The following is a 12,023-nucleotide window of genomic DNA, read 5'->3' on the forward strand; positions in this document are numbered from 1 at the left end:
TCACAAAAAATTAGGAATAAATTTAACAAAACACATGGAATATGTGTACACTCTGAACTGCTAATAGAAATTTCACAAGATATAAATAATTAGAAAGATGTACTCTACTAGCAGATTGGGAGACTCAACACTGTTTAGATTTTGATCCTCCTTAAACTGATCTATAGATTCAAACAAATCCAATCATAGTCCTAGCAGGCTATTTTGTAGCAAATGACACATTGATTCAAAATTTATATGAAACAAAGGGCCCAGGATATCCAAAGGAATCTTGAAAAAGAAGAACACGTTGAACAATATATACTACCTGATTTTCTTACTATAAAGTAAGATTGTGTGGTACTGGTGTAAGAATCAACAAACAGATTAATGGAACAGAGTAAGAACTCAGGAGCACCTGGGTGGCTTAGTCGGTTAAGCATCTGACTCTTGATTTTGGCTCAGGTCATGATTTTGGGGTTGTGAGATTGAGCCCCATGTCCAGGCCTGTGCTCTCTGTGGAGTCTGCTTGAGATTCTCTCTCTCCCTCTGCCCCTCCCTCACTGGCATGCTCTCTCTCTCTCTCTCTCAAAAAAAAAAAAAAAAAGAATAAGAACCCAGAAATAAATCTATACTTAATATGGTCACTAGACTTTTGACAAGGGGACCAAAGTAATCCAAGAAGGAAAAGAAACTCTTTTCAACAAACGGTGCTAGATTAGATACTGATATGAGAAAAAAATAAACCTTGACCCTAATCTCAAACCATATGCAAAACTTAATTCAAGGTGGATCACAGACATTGGTGCAGCCACTATGGAAACCACTACGAAAGTTCATCAAAAAAATGAAAAAATTACCAGGAGTGACATCAGCATCATGGCTGTGTAAGACATCCCTTGTCCATGTCTGCCTGCCAACAACAACAATGCCAAAAAAAAAAAAAAAAAATCTGGCTTTCATTCCTGGGCAAAGTGCCTTTGTGGGAGCTGTGGGATCCAGCACCATACATACACTAAGAGATCCAGGAGGAGTCTCACCCAGCATGTATTAGGGTAATAGGCACACAGGCCTCAGTCCCAGCTTGGAACCCTGCACTGTCCTCTGAACCAGCTCTAGACCCTCTTAGCCACCATTTGGGAGTCTATGGAAAACATGTTTTAGACAATCACCCATGGATGACAGAGACTTGGTGGAAGTCTTAAATTTCCAGCACAGAAGTTCTAGCACAATGCTAGAGCCAAAAAAAAAAATTAAAATTAAAAAAAATAGTTTGGATGCACTGGAGGGAATAAGAGGAACTGTACAATTTTACTCCCATCACCCTCCTCCACAAGGTAGTACAGCTTAGGGCCAAGAGAAATCTTCTCAGCCCATGATTTCTCCCATGGGGGAAACAGGAGTGTGTGAGTACACACCCAGCTTCCCCAGCTGTGTGGGACACTGCCAAAGAGGCTCACATCTCTCTTGCCCTGTCCAGGGTACTAAATTATGAACTGCATGACCAAGAGACAAAAGTAGCTGGGAGAGTGGCAGATAGGACCCTCAAAAGGTATTAAAGGAAACATGGATCCTACTAAATGTGTTGCAGGACTCAATAAGAAGCCTACTCATGAGCTTCTGGGAATCCCCCAACTGCCCACAGGGTACCTACCAGCACACCTCTAACCTTACTCTCTCTCTCACATACACACGTGCATACACACACCCCTATCCTGTACCAGATACCTGTTCACACTCCCTTGGCAGCAAACTTTGGCAGGTGGCTGGTAAGCACATGCAGAAAGGCTGTGCTGGCTCAAATCTGTGGGTCATGGAGAGACCACAAAATTGGCTTTAATGCCACCTTTGGGAAAACAAAAGAGAGGCTGCTAACACTTGGCCTGGTGTTTTGCAGGATCAGGAGAAGGCATATAAGCTTAATAATTCTGCCACAGGGGGCGCCTGGGTGGCACAGCGGTTAAGCGCCTGCCTTCGGCTCAGGGCGTGATCCCGGCGTTCCGGGATCGAGTCCCACATCAGGCTCCTCCGCTGTGGGCCTGCTTCTTCCTCTCCCACTCCCCCTGCTTGTGTTCCCTCTCTCGCTGGCTGTCTCTCTCTCTGTCAAATAAATAAATAAAATCTTTAAAAAAAAAAAAAATAATTCTGCCACAGGAAGGAGCAAGAAATGTCAAGCAGGTACATTCATAAAAGGTCTGAGAAAACCTCAGAATCCCTAGCAGGACTGATGAAACATACTCGTCTCCTGAAGGCAGTTAATTAAGACTGCAGGAAGTGACTGCTACTTCAAATATGAAGACAGCAATGCAAAATTTCAAGGAACATGAAAAATTAAGGAAATATGACACCAACAAAATGTTGCAGTAATGTCCAGTAACCAATCCCAAAGACATGGAGATCTGTGATTTACCTGCTAAAGAATTGAAAATAGCTGTTTTAAGAAAATTCACTGAGCTACAAGAGAACACGAAAAACAAAATCAGGAAAACCACATTACACAAACAAAATAAGAAGTCTAACAAAGAGAGAGAAGTCATAAAAAAGAACCAAAGAGAAATTCTGGAGCTGAAGAATGAATGAAAGGAAAATTACAATCGAGAGCAAAAACATCAAAATGGATCAAACAGAAGAAAGAATCTATAAGACAGAAGACAGAACTTTAAAATTATACAGTCAGAAGAGAACAAAAAAAAGAAGAGTCAAAAAGAGTGAAGAAAGGCTACATTATCTATAGGGTAACATCAAAAGAAATAATATGTGATTTGCTGGACTTCCAGAAGTTGAAAAGAGACAGGGGCAGAAAACTTATTTAAATAAACAATGGCTGAGAACTTCCCAAAACTACAGACAAATATGGATCCAAGTTCATAAAGCTCATAGATTACCAAACTCAACTTAAAGAGCTCCTCTTCAAGATTCATTATAATAAAATTGTCAAAAATCAAAGAGAGACCATCTTAGAAGCAGCAAGAGAAAAGAAGTCCGTAACTTACAAGTGAACCCCCAAAGGACTTTCAGCTGATTTCACAGCAAGCACCTTACAGACAGGCCAGGATACAGTGGGATAATATATTCGAAGTGCAAAAAGAATAAAAAAGTGCCAACAAAAAACACTCTATTTGTCAAAGTAATCCTTCAGAAATGAAGAAGGATTAAACACTTTCCCAGAAAAACAAAAGCTTAGTGGGTTCATCAACATTAGACCAGCCTTGCCAGGAAAGGCAGAAAGGAGTTCTTCAAGCTGAAATGAAAGGATGCTAATCAGCAATATGAAACATAAAAAAATACAACACACTGGTAAATGTCAGTATACAGTAAGATTCAGAATACTCTAATACTGTAATATGATGGGGTGTTAACCACTTAACTCTATTACAAGGTAAAAGGACAAGAGAATTAAAGATACCTATAGCTATTTACAAATCGACCAATGTGATACATCACACATTATCAAGAGGAAGGATAAAAACCCTATGACTATCTCAATGGATGCAAAAAACACAACTGACAAAGTACAACATTCATTCATGATAAAGACTCTCAACAAAATGGGTTTAGAGGTGATATATCTCAACATAATAAAGGCCATCTAATGAAAAACCCACAGCTAACATCATGCTCAATGGTGAAAAACTGAAAGCATTACCTCTAAGATAAGGAAGAAGATGAGGATGTCTACTCTACTCTCACCACTTTTATTCAACACAGTACTGGAAATCTTAGCTGTAGCAATCAGACAAGAAAAAGAAATAAAAGGCAACTAAACCAGTAAAAATAAAGTAAAACTGCCACTGTTTGCAGATGAGCATATTAGACATAGAAGACCCTAAAGACGGCACAAAAAAAATATCAGAATAAGTGAATTCAGTTTAGTTGCAGAATACAAAATATACAGAAACCTCTTGCATTTCTAAATACTAATAATGAAGTAGCAGAAAGAGAAATTAAGAAAACAATCCCATTGACATTTGCATCAAAAAGAATAAAATAAACCAAGGAGGTGAAAGACCTATACTCTGAAAACTATAAGACATTGATGAAAGAAATTGAAGATGACAAAAACAAATGGAAAGATATTCCATGCTCATGGACTGGGGAAACAAATATTGTTAAAATGTCCATACTATCCAAAGCAATCTATAGAGTCAATGCAATCCTTATCAAAATACCAACAGCATTTTTTCACAGAACTACAACAAATAATCCTAAATTTTGCATGGAACCACAAAAGACCTCAAATAGCCAAAGCAATTTGAGAAAGAAGAACAAAGCTGGAGGTAGCACAAGCCCAGATTTCAAAATACACAAAACTGTAGTAAACAAAACCGTATGGTACTGGCACAAAAACAGATACATACGATCAACAGAACAGAATAGAGAGCCCAGAAATAAACTCACACTTATAGGGTCAATTAATCTATGACAAAGGAGGCAAGAATATCCAATGGGAAAAAGACAGTCTCTTCAATAAATGGTGCTGGGAAAACTGGACAGCTACATGCAAAAGAATGAAATTGGACCATTTTCTTACACTATATGCAAAAATAAATTCAAAGTGGATTAAGATTAAATGTGAAATCTGAAATTATAAAACTCCTAAAAGAAAACATAGGAAGTAATCTCTTGGTAATCAGCCTTAGCAACATTAATGGATAGGTCTCCTCAGGCAAGGGAAACAAAAGCAAAAATAAACTAATAGGACTATACCAAAATAAAAAGCTTTTGCACAGCAAAGAGAACCATCAAAAAAAGGCAACCTACTGAATAAGGGAAGACATTTGCAAATGATTTATCTGATGAGGGATTAATATTCAAAATATATAAAGAACTTATACAACTCAACACCAAAAAAAAAAAAAAAAAACCCAATCCAATTAAAAAATGGGCAGAGGACCTAAATAGACATTTTTCCAAAGAAGACATACAAATGACCACCAGACACATGAAAAGATGTTCAACATCACTAGTTATTGGAGAAAGGCAAGTCAAAACCACAATGAGATATCACCTTACACCTGTCAAAATGGCTACTATCAAAAAGATAAGAAATAACAAGTGTTGGTGAGGATATGAAGAAAAAGGAACCCTCATGAACTGTTTGTGGGAATGTAAATTGGTGCAGCCACTATGGAAAACCGTATGAAGGTTCCTCAACAAAAGGGAAAAAATAGAACTACCATATGATCCAGTAATTCTAATATTCAGTGTTTATCCAAAGAAAATAAGAAACACTAATTCAAAAAGATATAGGCACCCCTATGTTTACTGCAGTATTATTTAAAATAGCCAAAATACAAAAGCAACCCAAGTGTCTATCAACAGATGAATGGGTTAAAAAAAAGTGATACACACACACACACACACTCACACACACACACACTGGAATATTAGTCATAAAAAAGAATGAAATCCTGCCATCTGCAACAACATGGATAGCCTTAGAAGGTACAATGCTAAGTGAAATACATCAGACAGAGAATGACAAATACCATATGATTCCATTTATACATGGAATCTGAAAAATAAAACAAATGAACAAACAAAAAAACCAGACTTTTAAATACATAGAACTGAGGGATGCCAAAGAGGAGGTGAGTAGAAGGATGGGCAAAATAGGTGAAGTAGATTAAGAGGTACAAAATTCCAAACAACAATTGTTGGAGAGGATGTGGAGAAAGGGGATCCATCCTACATTGTTGGTGGGAATGCAAGTTGGTACAGCCACTCTGGAAAACAGTGTGGAGGTCCCTTAAAAAGTTAAAAATTGAGCTACCCTATGATCCAGCCATTGCACTACTAGGTGTTTACCCCCAAAGATACAGACGTAATAAAGAGAAGGGCCATATGCACCCCAATGTTCATAGCAGCAATGTCCACAATAGCTAAATCGTGGAAGGAGCCGAGATGCCCTTCAACAGATGACTGGATTAAGAAGTTGTGGTCCATATATACAATGGAATATTACTCAGCTATCAGAAAGAACGAGTTCTCAACATTTGCTACAACATGGACGGCACTGGAGGAGATAATGCTAAGTGAAATAAGTCAAGCAGAGAAAGACAACTATCATATGATTTCTATCATCTATGGAACATAAGAACTAGGATGATCGATAGGGGAAGAAAGGGATAAAGAAAGGGGGGGGTAATCAGAAGGGGGAATGAAGCATGAGAGACTATGGACTATGAGAAACAAACTGAGGGCCTCAGAGGGGAGGGGGGTGGGGGAATGGGATAGACTGGTGATGGGTAGTAAGGAGGGCACGTATTGCATGGTGCACTGGGTGTTATACACAACTAATGAATCATCGAGCCTTACATCGGAAACTGGGGATGTACTGTATGGTGACTAACATAATATAATAAAAAATCATTAAAAAAAAGAGGTACAAAATTCCAGTTATAAAATAAATAAGTCATGGAGATGAAAAGTACCGCATAGGGAATACAGTCAATAATATTATAATAACATTATGCAGTGACAGATGGTGACTACATTTGTGGTAGTGAGTGTTGAGTAATATACAGAATTACAGAATCACTGTTATACACCTGAAACTAATGTAACATTGTATGTCAACTATACTTCAATAATAAAAAATAAATAAAAAGCAAATCAGTAGCATATGGGGAAGGAGAGTGCCAAAGGTGTTGGAGACTTGGTATTACTCCTCCTCTGCTCTGTCACATGGTAGCTAAGTGACCATGGGCCAGTCACACAGATTTCAAGGGCCTTGCTATGCCCATCTGTTGAAGGAGGGTTTCCAAGCTCCCTTAAAACTCTATGATTTAACATCCTAAAAATCAAGAACATAAAACACTAATAGGCACAATGCTAGAACGACTAGCATCCAGTTAATACCTTGAGGAAAAAAAAGTGAGATAGAACTTTTAACAGGAATTAATACAATTAAGGCAATAAAAATTACAAATATAGCTACAGCCACAATAATTTGCTACTGGATACACAATATAAAAAGAGGTAAACTGTGACATCAAAAACAAAAATGGGGGGAGTAAAAGGGTAGAGTTATTATATGCAATCAAAGTTATCAGCATAAAATAGACTGTTATAGCTATGTTTTATATAAGCCTCACAGTTAACCACAAAGCAAAAACCTACAGTAAATTCACAAAAGATAAAGAGAAGACAATCAAAGCATACTACTACAGAAAATCATCGATACACAAAAGAAGGCAGTAAGTGAGGAAGAAAGGAACAAAGGAACTACAAAACAGCCAGAAAACAATAAGATGGCATTAGTAAGTCCTTACCTATCAATAATTACTTCAAATGTAAATGAATTAAATTCTCCAACCGAAAGGCATAAAGTGGCTAAAAACAAGACCCAACAATATGTTATCTACAAGAAGCTCACTTCAGCTTTAGGGTCACACACAAGGCTCAAAGTGAAGGGATGAAAAAGAGTAATTCATGCACATGAAAACCAAGAGAGCAACGTAGCTATATTTAACTCATAAAAAAAAGAATTTCAGCCAAAAACTGTAACAAGAGGCAAAGAAGGTCATTATAAAGTGGTAAAATGGTTAATTCACCAAGAAAATATAATGGCTGTAAATATATATGTACCCAACATCAGAGCACCTAAATACATTAAGCAAATAACAGATCTGAAGGGAGAAATCAATGCATATATCATCCAGACAGAAAATCAATAAAGAAATGTTGAACTTGAGCTATACTTTAGACCAAATGGACCTAAGAGACAGAAAGAACATTCCATCCAAAGCAGCAGAATACATAGTCACGTACACAAGGAACACTCTCCAGGATATATCACAATAGGTCACAAAACGAGTCCTAAAAAACTTAAGAAGATTGAAATCATACCAAGTATCTTTTCTGACCACAATGTTATGAAAGTAGAAATCAACTAATAGGAAGAAAGCTGAAAAATTCACAAATATGTAAAAATTAACACACTCCTGAACAACCAATAGGTCAAAGAAGAAATCAAAAACTATCTTGAAACAAATGAAAATGGAAACACAACATACCAAAAAAAAATGACCAACAGGTATGTAAAAAGATGTCCAACATCAGCAATCACCAATGTAAATCAAAACCACAATGAGAGGCACCTGGCTGGCTCAGTTGGTGGAGCATGCAACTCTTGATCTCAGGGCTGTGAGTTCAAGCCCCACGTTGGGTGTGGAGACTACTTAAAAAAAAAAAACTACAATGAGATACCACCTCACACCTGGCTATTATCAAAAAGGTAAGAGATAAGTGTTGCCAAAAACGTGGAGAAAAGGGAATCCTTGTGCACTGTTGGTAGGAACGTAAATTGGTGCAGCCACCATGGAAACCAGCATGGAGGTTCCTCAATTTAAAAAAAAAAACTACCATATGATGCAGCAATCCCACTTCCAGATACCCAAATGAAATAAAAATCAGGATCTCAAAGAGATATCTTCCCTCCCATGTTCACTGCAGCATTATTTACAATAGTCAAGCTATGACAACATTAGTATCTGTCTACAGATGAATGGATAAAGATGTAGTACATACATAAAATGGAGTACTATTCAGCCATAAGAAAGAAGGAAATCCTGTCATTTGTGACATAGATGGACCTGTGGGCACTATGCCAAGGGAAATAAGTCAGACAGAGAAAGGCAAATACTGTGATATCACCTGTGTGTGGAATGTAGAAAAGCCAAATTCATAGAAACAGAAAGAAAAATGGAAGTTGCCAGGAGCTGCAGGGGAAATGGAGAGATGTTAACCAAGGGTGCAAAGTTCTGGTTATAAGATGAATAAGTTCTAGGGATCTAATGTACAACATGGTGACTATACTTAGCAATACTGTATTACATACTTGAAAGTTGCCAAGAGAGTAAATCTTAAATGTTCTCACCGCGTAAAAGAATTGGTAATTATGTGAGGTGACAAAGGTATTAACAATACTATGATAATCATATTACAATATGTAAATATATCAAATCAACATGCTGTATACCTATACACAGTGTTATATGTCAATTATATCTCAATAAAGCTGAAAAAATAGAACTACCAAATATGATCCAGCATCTGGGTATATATCCAAGGAATTAAAATCAGTATCTTGAAGAGATATCTGTACTCTCATGTTCACTGTAGCATTATTTACAATAGCCAAGACATGGAAGGAACCCAAATGTCTACCAATGGACAAATGGATAAAGAAAACATATATACATACAATGGAATATTATTCAGCCTTTAAAAAGAAAGAAATTCAGCCATTTGCAACAACATAGATAAAACCTGGAGGACATTATGCTAAGGGAAATAAGCCAGACACAGAAGGACAAATGCTAAGTGACACCACTCATATGAGGAATCTTCAATAGTCAAACTCAGAAGGAGAGTATAGAATGGTGGTTGTCAGGGGCCGGTGGAAATGGGGAAATACTATTCAAAAGGTACAAAGTTTCAGTTATACAGAATGAGTAAGGCCTAGAGATCAACTATACAGCATAGTGCCTACAATTAATTATAGTGTAGTGTATAATTAAAAATTTGCCAAGAGGGTAGATCTTATGTTAAGTGTTCTTGTCACGTACACAAAATAATAATAACGATAATAATAATAATAAAAGGGGGAAGGAAACTTTTAGATGTGATGAATAGTTTTATGGCATAAGTTCTGATGATGGGTCCATGGATATATAATTATCTTTCAACTGTATGTATCACATTGCATACATTAAATACACATCCTTTTGTTTTGTGTCAATCATACCTCAATAAAGTAGTTTTAAAAAGTAACTTAAGACCTAAATGCAAAAGCTAAAACAATAATGCCTTTAAAAGAAAACATAGGAGATTATCTTCACAATTTAGATGTAGGCAGTTTCCTTATATAATAGGAAGAAAATAAGAACTATAAGAGAAAAAAAATGATAAACTAGACTTTATAAAAATGAAAAACGTCTGTTCTTGAAAAGATAGTTAAGAAAATGAAAGACTGAGCGAAAACATTTACAAAACAGGTATCTGACAAAGGACTAATAACCAAGATAATTTATAAAAAGCATCTACTTACAATGCCACGAAAAAAGACCAAAAATAATTTTTAAAATGGCCGGATATTTTGAACAGACCTTCATAAAATAAAATACATGAAAGGTAAATAATTGTAATAAAAAATGCCCAGCAAAATTAAGCATCAAGGAGCTGCAAAATAAAAACTAAATCACCACAGGATCAACTAAAATTAAAGACCATCACCAAATGTCGGCAAGGATGTGGAAGAACAGGAACTCTCACGCTCTAGTGGGAGGAGTACAAAATGCTACAACCACTTTGGGAAAAGCTCTAGCAGTTTCTTTTTTCTTTTTTTTTTCTTTTTTTTTTTTAAATTTTATTTGATGGAGAGAGCAAGAGCACACAAGCCGGGGGAGCAGCAGAGGCAGAGGGAAAAGCAAACTTAGGTACCCGAATCTTAGGTACTTCCCCAAGAGAAATGAGGACATATTTCCACACAAAGACTTATTCAAGAATGTGGTTTTCTTCAAAATAGCCAAAAACCGGCAACAGCTCAGGTGTCTATTAATAGAGCTGATAACAAAACTGCGGCATAACCACTCAATGACATACTATCTGGCGGTAAAAAGGAATGGGTTACTGACCCATGCAATATCAGTGAATCTCAAAAATGTAATAATAAGTGAAATAAGCTTTACATAAAAGTATCTGTTCAAGAACACCATTTATATAAAGTTACAGAATAAACAACACTATGGCATAACAAAGTAAGAACAGTGGTTGCCTGTGTGTGGGAGGGGCAGGAATTGATAGGGAAGGACCATGAGGGAGCCAGGTAGGGTGATGGGAACGCTCTATATCTTGATAGGGGTTTGGGTTCCATAAGTATATGTATTTGTAAAACCTCAGCAAATGGCACACTTAAGATCTGTGCATTCGTTGTATATAAAACTTACAACATCAGAAAAACCTATAAAAATACTGAACTCTAGTTAATGATCTGCATGTTGCAATATTTAGGGTATGCATACAGATGTCCACAATTTACTGAAAAACATGTTAAAAATAAGGTAGACTGATGAACAGAGGGGTAGATAGGTGATAAAAACAAGTACAGTAAAATGTTAAAAGAGGTGGCTATAAAAGTGTTTACTGTAGGATTCTTTCAACCTTTCTTGTATGCTTAAAATGTTCGTAATAAAATTTCAGGGCAAAGGGGGAGTAATAGAAGAGAAATCAAAGAAGGAAGAGATAGCACAGAATGCTAAGGAAGAAGCACCAGGAAGGGAGGGAAGCAGGGAGAAGAGGGAGGTAGTGGAAGGAACATGAAAAAAGTATAGTAGCCCAAAAGCCAGTGAGAAAAACCATTTCAGAGGATAAAATGGCCAATTGTGTAGAATTCTTCTGAAAAGTCAAATAACATTGAAATAGGGCCATTGGATTTGGTCGTGGGAGGGGTGTGAATGGAGGAGAGCGAAGCCACGCTGAAGTGAAGAGAGAGAAAGCTGTTGGTGAGGAAGGAGAGTAAATGAAAACAACTCCTAAGAAACCTAGTTGGGAAAGCTGCAGTTGAAGAAGGATGTGAGGTCAAGATAATGGACAATACTGGAGCATGTTTATGTGGGTGGGAATGATGCAGTAGAGAATCAAGGGATGCAGTAGGCAGAACTGTGTCCCCAGAATGATATGCTTAAGTGCTAACCCCTAGCACTTGTAAATGTGAGCTCATAGAGAAATAGGACCTTTGTGGATGTAATTTAATTAAAATGAGGTTATGCTAAATTAGGAAAGGCCTTAATTCAATGACTGGTGTCCCTATAAGAAGAGGACACAATAAGAGGAGGAATTTGGACACAGACCCAGAGAGACCCAGAGAGAACACCATGTGACAGTGGATACAGATATTGGAATGACACATCTGGAAGCCAAGGAATGCCCAGGATTGCCAGCCACTACCAGAAGCTGGGAAGAAAGAAGGAAGGATTCTCCCCTAGAGCCTTCAGAAATGGAGCACGGCTCTGCTTACACCTTGATTTCAGACTTCTAGC

At 37.1% G+C, this 12,023-nt stretch overlaps 1 protein-coding gene across 1 annotated transcript in view; it reads right to left on the reverse strand.

Annotated features, from left to right (window-relative positions):
- The window catches only part of REPS2 (RALBP1 associated Eps domain containing 2), a 219,323-nt gene that overhangs the window by 7,135 nt on the left and 200,165 nt on the right, over window positions 1-12,023 (reverse strand). The gene's annotated exons all lie outside the window — the stretch shown is intronic.

This window comes from Ursus maritimus (genome assembly GCF_017311325.1).
Source record: "Ursus maritimus isolate PB19 chromosome X unlocalized genomic scaffold, ASM1731132v1 scaffold_X1, whole genome shotgun sequence".
Taxonomy (NCBI): Eukaryota; Metazoa; Chordata; class Mammalia; order Carnivora; family Ursidae; genus Ursus; species Ursus maritimus.